Raw genomic sequence first — 8604 nt, forward strand, 5'->3', positions numbered from 1 at the left:
CTTAGATACGAGTAAACAAATGGAGGAGATGGGGGTATCGCGTGACTAGTCACATTAAATTGTATGTGGCAAGTAATGCACATGTATTTTTTGCTTTTAATTTATGAAGTCGATAAACCTTAACGATATATTCTGTACAGATTCTGGATTACTGACTTTACTTAGATAAATGTTGCATATTTTGTAAAATAAAATAATCACATTAGATGCTTTTATTATACATTTTAAAAATATATTATTTATATACTTCAATATTGATAAAACACGGGTAGAATTAGAGGTTCATATCTGAGAAATAATGAGAGATATTGTTCTGTATAAAATTAGTACTATTAGTACAGATTTTTTATTATTAAACCATTTTATTTTTTTTTAGAAACTTAGACTATATTAAACTATATTTCACTAACAGCTGTAATAAGAACTGAATTACTATGTTGAAAATGTATTAGTCAGCTTTGCTTTAGGTCTGAATTGGCATTTGTTTCATAAAGAAAGTTACCTGTTCTAAAATTTCTATAGTCATATTTTCATTTTCTAGGATAATTACTGTGCAAGAATTTTATTACTTTATTAGTAGAAATCTATTGAAATTTATAATTATTTGCATTTTTCAAAGAACAACTAATTATTCCTTCAAATAATTCTGTTAGATTGCGCACCTTCTTTGAAGGTAACACTTGTTATCTACCTAAACTCAGTATTTCCAAACAGGTGAAAATTTCATACAATATAAATTTTACACTTGTGTAGGACGTCTATCACAGAAAGGTAATTAGTTATGCCTTTACAAATTTTTCGTTTTCTCTGTTCTTAGGTATAATTTTCTTCCTATTATGATGTTTAGATAATTATTTAAAATGCACCCTCTTGGCTTAAATTTTTTCTAATATATTATTGCATAGTGATCTTTTCCTTCAGAGAAAATTATTATGGTTTCAGTAGGATTTAAAATATACTTTGTAAATATAGCTTGTAAATATAAAAATTTATATGCATATAGTTAAAAATTAAAATGTTACAATATATTATATATATATATTCTATTCTATACTAATTTTATAAACAAATCCTTAATTATTTTTATAATAAACAAATCCTAAAAGATAAAGATCATTAAAGAGTAAACGCGTATATGTTATATGTTAACTGTTTTATTGACATAATATTAAACTAATATTTAATATAAATAAGATAAACTAATGAGTCTAGCATTGCAATATGGCTTTAATTTATTATGTAGATCAAACATTTATTGTCTCATTAATATATGACGAAAATTAATATATTACGTATTCAAAATAAAATAAGCCAGTAGGTTATAGAAATAATAATATTTATCTATAAATACGTCAAGATCATTTTGATATTTTCTTGACTCGTATTGTTTGGTGAGAAAGGTGCAAAATAAATTTTTGATTAATGTAATTCCAGTACACCATTTCCCAGGTTTTTTCATTTTTTAAGTAGTCAATTTTATTATTTCAGTTTATAAACCTATTTAACAAATGACTTTAAGCCAATATAGTATGTAATACTATAGCTCCTTTTATTATATATGTATTGCTCCAACCATTTAAATATATATATTATGTTAAAAATGTTTTATAATATTATTATATTGTTAATTGTAAAAATTTCCGGGGTAGTAGGTTTTTAAAAAAAGTTTTTAAACCTAAAACAGTGTAATATGTCTTCTTACATTAGCCATATAATTCTAACAGTTGGAATTCAATGCTTTTTTAATTAATCTTAATCTCTAGCACGATTTGCATGTAGATAATGATTGATATTGTTAAATGTCATTTAAATTATGAAATATGTTTATTACGAGCAGACGGATTGATTTCTTTTTGTTAAGCTAATTTTAAAAAAATCTTAATGGTAACTTAATAATAATATCTCCAGAAAATTTAGATTGAAACTAGAATATATGAAACTTATTTATATATTGATTCGATGTAAATATAACTTTCGATATAAATCTGTATAATAATTAAATGACGTGGGTCAGAAAATGGCCGTTAAATGGTGCATGGGAACTATATAGAGTTTATTAAGAAAATATATCCCAGTATATATTGTGCAACATTACTTCTAAGTTATTTTTTTAAGAAACATATTTAAATGACTTATGATCTGAGCACGTTTTTCTAATCAAAAAACGTCAAAAACTACTTAAGTAAGGATTAAAGTTGACAATTACACACGGAAAGAAAATAACGCTTGTAAGTAAAGTTGTGTGTAATTTTTGTGTAATGCCGGCTGCTGCATTTTTGAAAAAGAGAGCGTTTGTACTAAGCTGATGCACGAGTCTGTGTTATTTAAAGTAGAAGTGGCAGTCTAGTCGGTAGACCGAACCAAATCTAAATACCATTAAAGGGAGTTTCACACTTTTTAAGCTCTTAAATAAACTTTATTTATGTATGAATGAATAGCGTAAATAACGATGCCGAGGTAGCAGATTTTGTTGTAGAAGGGCGGGAGCTGAAGACGTAAGCATATAAGCTGGAACTAAAACCCTTTTTTTTGTGCATTCAACATTCGACAACTTCAGCACGCGCAATTGCTTCCGCAACTTGAATATGTTCTCATGCGAGAAATGGGTGGATTACAAAAAAAGTAGAATAACAGTAGCAACAGCAACAACAACAACAACAGTAGTAGTAAAAATAGAAACAATAACAACAAAGAGTTAGAAGGAAACAGTTTGCAACTAATGTAAACAAATGCAAACAAAATGTAAAACCGAAACGAATTCAGAACAAAGCAAATTGTTTGTAGCTCATAATTTTCACAAAAAAAAAAACGCATCTGAAACATAAATTATAAGGTAAAATGACAAAGAATGAGCACAACAAACGCTGTGAAAATAAACAAACAGTTTTGCTTAAAAAGTAAAGTAACGGTGAAGGACCCTCTTTTTTGAAGCTGGCTTTGCTTTGCACTTTTGTGTGACGACATTACATTTTGTTGCCAAAGGCTAAAGCAGGCGTTGCATAAAAACCATTTTAAGCTAAATATTTTTTTCGTTAAAATACAGGGTGTGTTTAAATGTCAAAATTTTAGTTAAATATTATTCATTTTAATCTTATGTACATTTGAATGCGCATACACACATACACATGTGCAATATTTAAATTTATGAGTAAATATTCATGTTAAAAAACTTATCCGTGCTTTTGTATATCGCCAATTGTTAATTATTTGCATTTTGTCTGATTTTACCATTTTTATAAATTTTCTTAAATTTTTTTTTAATAACTGCAAAGTCATCAAGGTAATTTATTTTAAAATATTATTGTATATCAACTGCAATTGCACAATAAGTTTTTGATTTGCAGCTGTTCAGATTTTTAGCATTCTAGTGTTTACCCTTTACGTACATTACATATGTACATTCATACATATATATTAATTCATACACATATATAAGATAAAAATTAAACTATATGAGCTGTAAAATTTTAACTTAAGCAAACTAAAGTTTAAAAATTGAAATAGTGAAAATTATTATACAAATAATCTTTAGTAAGTGCATTAGGTACGAGGGGCGTGACTTCAGTTCTTCATGTTCTATATATAACTTATATATATATAGTAATAAATAAAGCAATATTATGAGATTTAGGAATCTTAATTAAAATAAAAGCAAGTAGAGTAACGATACAATAAACAAATAATATAATTCTATACTCACCTCACGTGATCTTAATGCCAGAATTGTTACTAACTAATATGTATGTTCATATGTACTGTATTTCAAACCGGCTTTTTAAATTGAATTTTTTTTATCTTAAAATATCATATTTATCGGGCGATTTGGTTTAAATATATGATTAATATTTAATTTGAAAAGCAATAATTCTTTATTAGAATTTATTATAATCAATAAAGATGCATACATTAATTAATAAAGGTAGAATCGTTTTTAATGACTAATCGTGAATATACTTTTTCGCGCTATTACTCATCAAAACTGTCATTTGATAGAACTATTTCAGATTGTGATTAATTCAAGCAGGTTTGCAAATAATAATTTTATTAATTCAGATTGGTGTTGGATCATTAGGATCCAATATTAAGTTCGTTTGTGTTAGAGTTTACAATAAAGAATTATATTTGTACAGTAAGTGAAAGGAAATGAGGCCTGTTGTCTTTAAATCGTGAACTTCCTTATATTAATTTTTCACAAGCCTTTAGAGATTGTAGAGTCTAAACAAAAATTAATTAAACGGAATACTATGCATTTGAGTTGAAATGTTGAAACATTATTTTTTTCTTAATGTATTTCATACAACAAATTAAAAAAGGATCAATAAATGTGGTATTACTAAAACTAAGTATTTTTTTTACTTATTGACCTTTCAGCGAAAGTAAATATTCTCATTTATAAAACTTTTCTTATAATGCCCGTATATAAGCTTAGGGTCGTATATATAAATCATTTAGTTTAGTACATATAACTGCATAAAATTCAGGAATATTGAACTAAAAGTTAAAATGTTTTTGAATTGTAAAGCGATAAAAAGTTTTTAGGGTTTTCTAAGTCTATCGTTTTTAGTGTTTGCATATAAACCGATAATAATAATCGCCTTTAGCATGTAAATATGCACGGGTGTATATACGCAAAAAAAGAAAAACAAAGCGTGCTTAGGGGAGGTTGGTTTCATTTGTAATAGGTAGAATCTACCATTGACTTGCATATGGTATTATTGTTGTTCACTTTGGGTGCTAATTTGTTTTAGGGCTAGGGTTAAATGTTAAGAAAGCAAAACACTAGAGAAATAAATTAGTCTGAAGGAGTTAACATAAAATAAGTTTTATTTAAACTAAAATTTTCAGATATATTTATAGTTATTCTGATACTCAACAATTTAAGATAAATACAGAAAAGAAAGATATATAATACATAGAGATATTTAACGTAATAAAATATTGTATTTTTAATGTACTGATACTTTCCGTTTCAGAATACATATTTAGGTAACTTATAAAATAAGTGTGAATAAATCTTAGATCCCAAAATAATTTACTTTACAAGATGTTTTACATATTTTTTATATGTCATATTTAACGATGTTTTATTTACCTTTTTAAAACTATTTGGTTTAATAGTTTTATAATTTCTGTTTATTACTTAATAATGGAAGTACAAGTATTCTTTATTATAAGTTATGTTACAAAATTTTCCATTCAAGAATTGTTCGCTTTTAACAGATTATTAACTTTTTTGAGTTAGTGAGCTTATTTCTTTTTTTACTTAACCCTGCTGCTTATATAATATTTAATTTTAATGCTATACCATTTAATGCCATTATATTACATAAAAAAAGAAATTGCCAATTTTTCTAATATATGTTGTATAGGTTGAAACCCTTTAAAAATATTATTTTATAAGCAATTAGTTCATTCTTGAAAGGGCAGCCATGTATAAAAATTATACACTTTTTCAATTTGGTTACTTCAGTTTAAATATATTTATTTTTACTGTAAATAAAATTATATTAAATTCTACTGCTTCAAATAAATTCAATCAAATCTAAGCTGCGAAATTTTATACAAATTTCATAAAAATTAAATTTGCTTCTCTAAAAAAGGGGGCAATAACAGAGTTTATTGTTAGTAGTTAATGGATTGCCTTAGGGTACTTTCAGCAATTGGTTTTGAAAATTTTTTAAGGCTATTAATGCTATATGTAAATATATTAAAAAATATTTCACAATTTGAATTAACATGATATAAAGTTGTGTTAGTTGACTTTAACGACAAATTCTATTAAGTCTAATGATATTTATTATTTGTTGTGTTTAATATTATAAGTAAATTACAGTTAGAAATTAAATTAAGTTGTAGAGATTAAAATAGTTTTTAGATATAGAAAGAAAATAATCCCATTCACAGAGAGAGGAATTTATCTATGTACATATATGTATATATAATATACATTTAATAATTAGCGTAGTTTCGTTAAAATATTTTATAATTTTTTCCATAAAATTCAACATAGTACATTATATTTACTGTCTTATCATGAATAAACATTTTTGAACTGAAGATCTTAAATTAAATCGAACTTCTATAACTCGAATTTTCTATAACTCGAACTAAGTAGAGTGCAATACGGTTTGGAGAGCAAATTATACACAATTACAAAAAATTTCTTTAACTCGAAGTCTCCATAAGTCGAACCTTTCTTTGCAAATTATGGAAGTTTGACTGTATTATATTGTAGATGAAACATACTCTATTTTACATAATAATGCTTTTATAATTACTTTCGTCTCTATAAAATCTTAAAAATAAATTATTCACAAATCCAATTTTAATATAAATATGCCGAGCGTAAAATAATCCTAATCAGAATTTAAACTGAAGATGCATTCGTCTAAATTTAGTACCATAATCTATGATTACGTTAACCACCTTTGCCCCTAATTTTTTTTATATTTTTTTGTTGCAAAACTTATTTTCTTTTTAATTCTTTTATTTCTCTCTCTTTTGAAACGGCTGTAAACAATTTCAAAACTTATACTTAGAAATATGATGAAAACAGATAAAAAGGTTAAATGTGGAAAATTATTGTGAAACCAAGAAAAATAAAATAAACTAAGAAATAAAACAGAAATACAAAGAATTCTTTCTGTAACGTCAATATTGAAAGTTGCTTGTTGGTAACGATAGCAACATAACGAAATGTGAAAAAGGAAAACAAGTTAACAGCAACTGCCACAAAGTAACTAAACGCAGCTCTAGCTGTGCCAACAAAACCCTTTTTCAATGACTGCTTTGTGTGGTTTAAAAGTGTAAAAAAATGAAAAAAATTTAGTAAGAACTACATAGACTTCAGATCAAAAACCAAACAAGTGGACATAGAACAGGTACTAAAGGTACACTAAAGCAGAAATAATAGCACAGATATTGTATTTACGTATATGCATGTGTGCTGTGAAGTGTATATCAGAATGTGTATTGCATTCGTGTATATCAGTTAACGTTTATAGAAAAGTGTTATAAAAAGAACTTCTTGAAAGAGATTGAAGCATATATAAACTTACACAAGTATGTTTCCACATTTAGCTAGAATGCCACAGTAATATATTAAGCGCGGTACAGTAGAGTAGATCATAGAGAAATTAAAGCAATTCTATTTAATATTTATAGCGTTTTTATTAAAACCAGTTTACCATTTTTGGATTTCATATATGTTGTGTTTGAATAAATTATAAATTACTTAAAGTACAACTAAATTTTTTATGATAGCTTGATATTATAAAGATCAGGACCACAATATTCTATTACACGTTTTATATGCGCCTAATAACAGTTATGGATGTTAATTTTTGTAGCTCTTCATCAAAGTTGTCACCAAAACTTTGTACAGTCTATATTCTTAATTTTCTATTATGAAATTTATTATAAGATGTTTTCTGTATGCCTGCCTTTCTGTAATTTCATGCCACTACAGTGATGAATAATTTTCTGTAATGACATTATATTTAACAGTTCTATGTGATTTTTTTATGTTACAACATTCGCTTAGCTAAATATTAATATTCGTTCATGAAGTTTATGCCAAAATATGTTACCGGAAGTTGTAAGCTTTTATCTTAAAATTCGTCCCGAGATATATTGATTTTAATATTTTACTATTTCATTGGTAAAATAAAATTATTAACACTTATTTGTTCGAACTTATTTATCTCGTAAGTCCGCTACTGATAAGTTCAACTTTAATCCGAAATTATAGAACGTACATGAAAACATATATTCAGTATAACACTAATACCTAAGTGTTGCTTCTAGTTTAACAGAATTTTTTATGTCAATTTAAAGTCTAAAATTTAAATGCTACGGAAAAAAATTTTTTATAATTAAAATAATAAAAAAAACATTGGAATTGCTGCAAAGTATTTTGTTATCTCTTGTGTAATATATTATATTGACAACGACATATTTACATATAAGTAATATTCTACATGAGAATTTTCTTTACACTTTCAAGCAATGCTATATGGCTTTACAAAACAAAATAATTATTTTCGAGAATTGTATTTATTTCCAATGATTTTCGTTAAATTACTTTCACATTTTCATTTATATTTAAACGCACTCATTCTTAGGATTTATATTTTTCAAATATGCCGGTACTTCTCGGCCCTTATTTTCAATATGGAAAACTTGTTTGTGATTGTTTGCATTTAGGCTTTTGCCTATATTTGTTTAGGTCTTGTTTGAACTCTATTAAGATTTATATGCATTTTTTGTAAATAAGTTTCCTTGTTGTTATTTTAAATCTAATTGCTTTTTTAATAGTTTTTAATGTACTTGCTTAATACTTTTGAGTAATAACTGTACTTGTTTTAAAACAATTTTTTAAGGGTGAAAATAAGTTTTATAATGGTTGAACAGTATTAAATTGACTCGAATAAAATTGCAGATAACTCATATAGCAGTTTAGATAAAAAATCTATCATATTTAATTTAATAAAAAAATTAATTTCCATGTAAGAATTTATAAAATTATACTTTAACTGTTTCCGAAGATGACTATCAAAGATGGTAAAATTTTTGAACTTGTTATTAAATTTTAATAAAATCTAT

Source organism: Teleopsis dalmanni, chromosome 2 (assembly GCF_002237135.1).
Source record: "Teleopsis dalmanni isolate 2A chromosome 2, ASM223713v2, whole genome shotgun sequence".
Taxonomy (NCBI): Eukaryota; Metazoa; Arthropoda; class Insecta; order Diptera; family Diopsidae; genus Teleopsis; species Teleopsis dalmanni.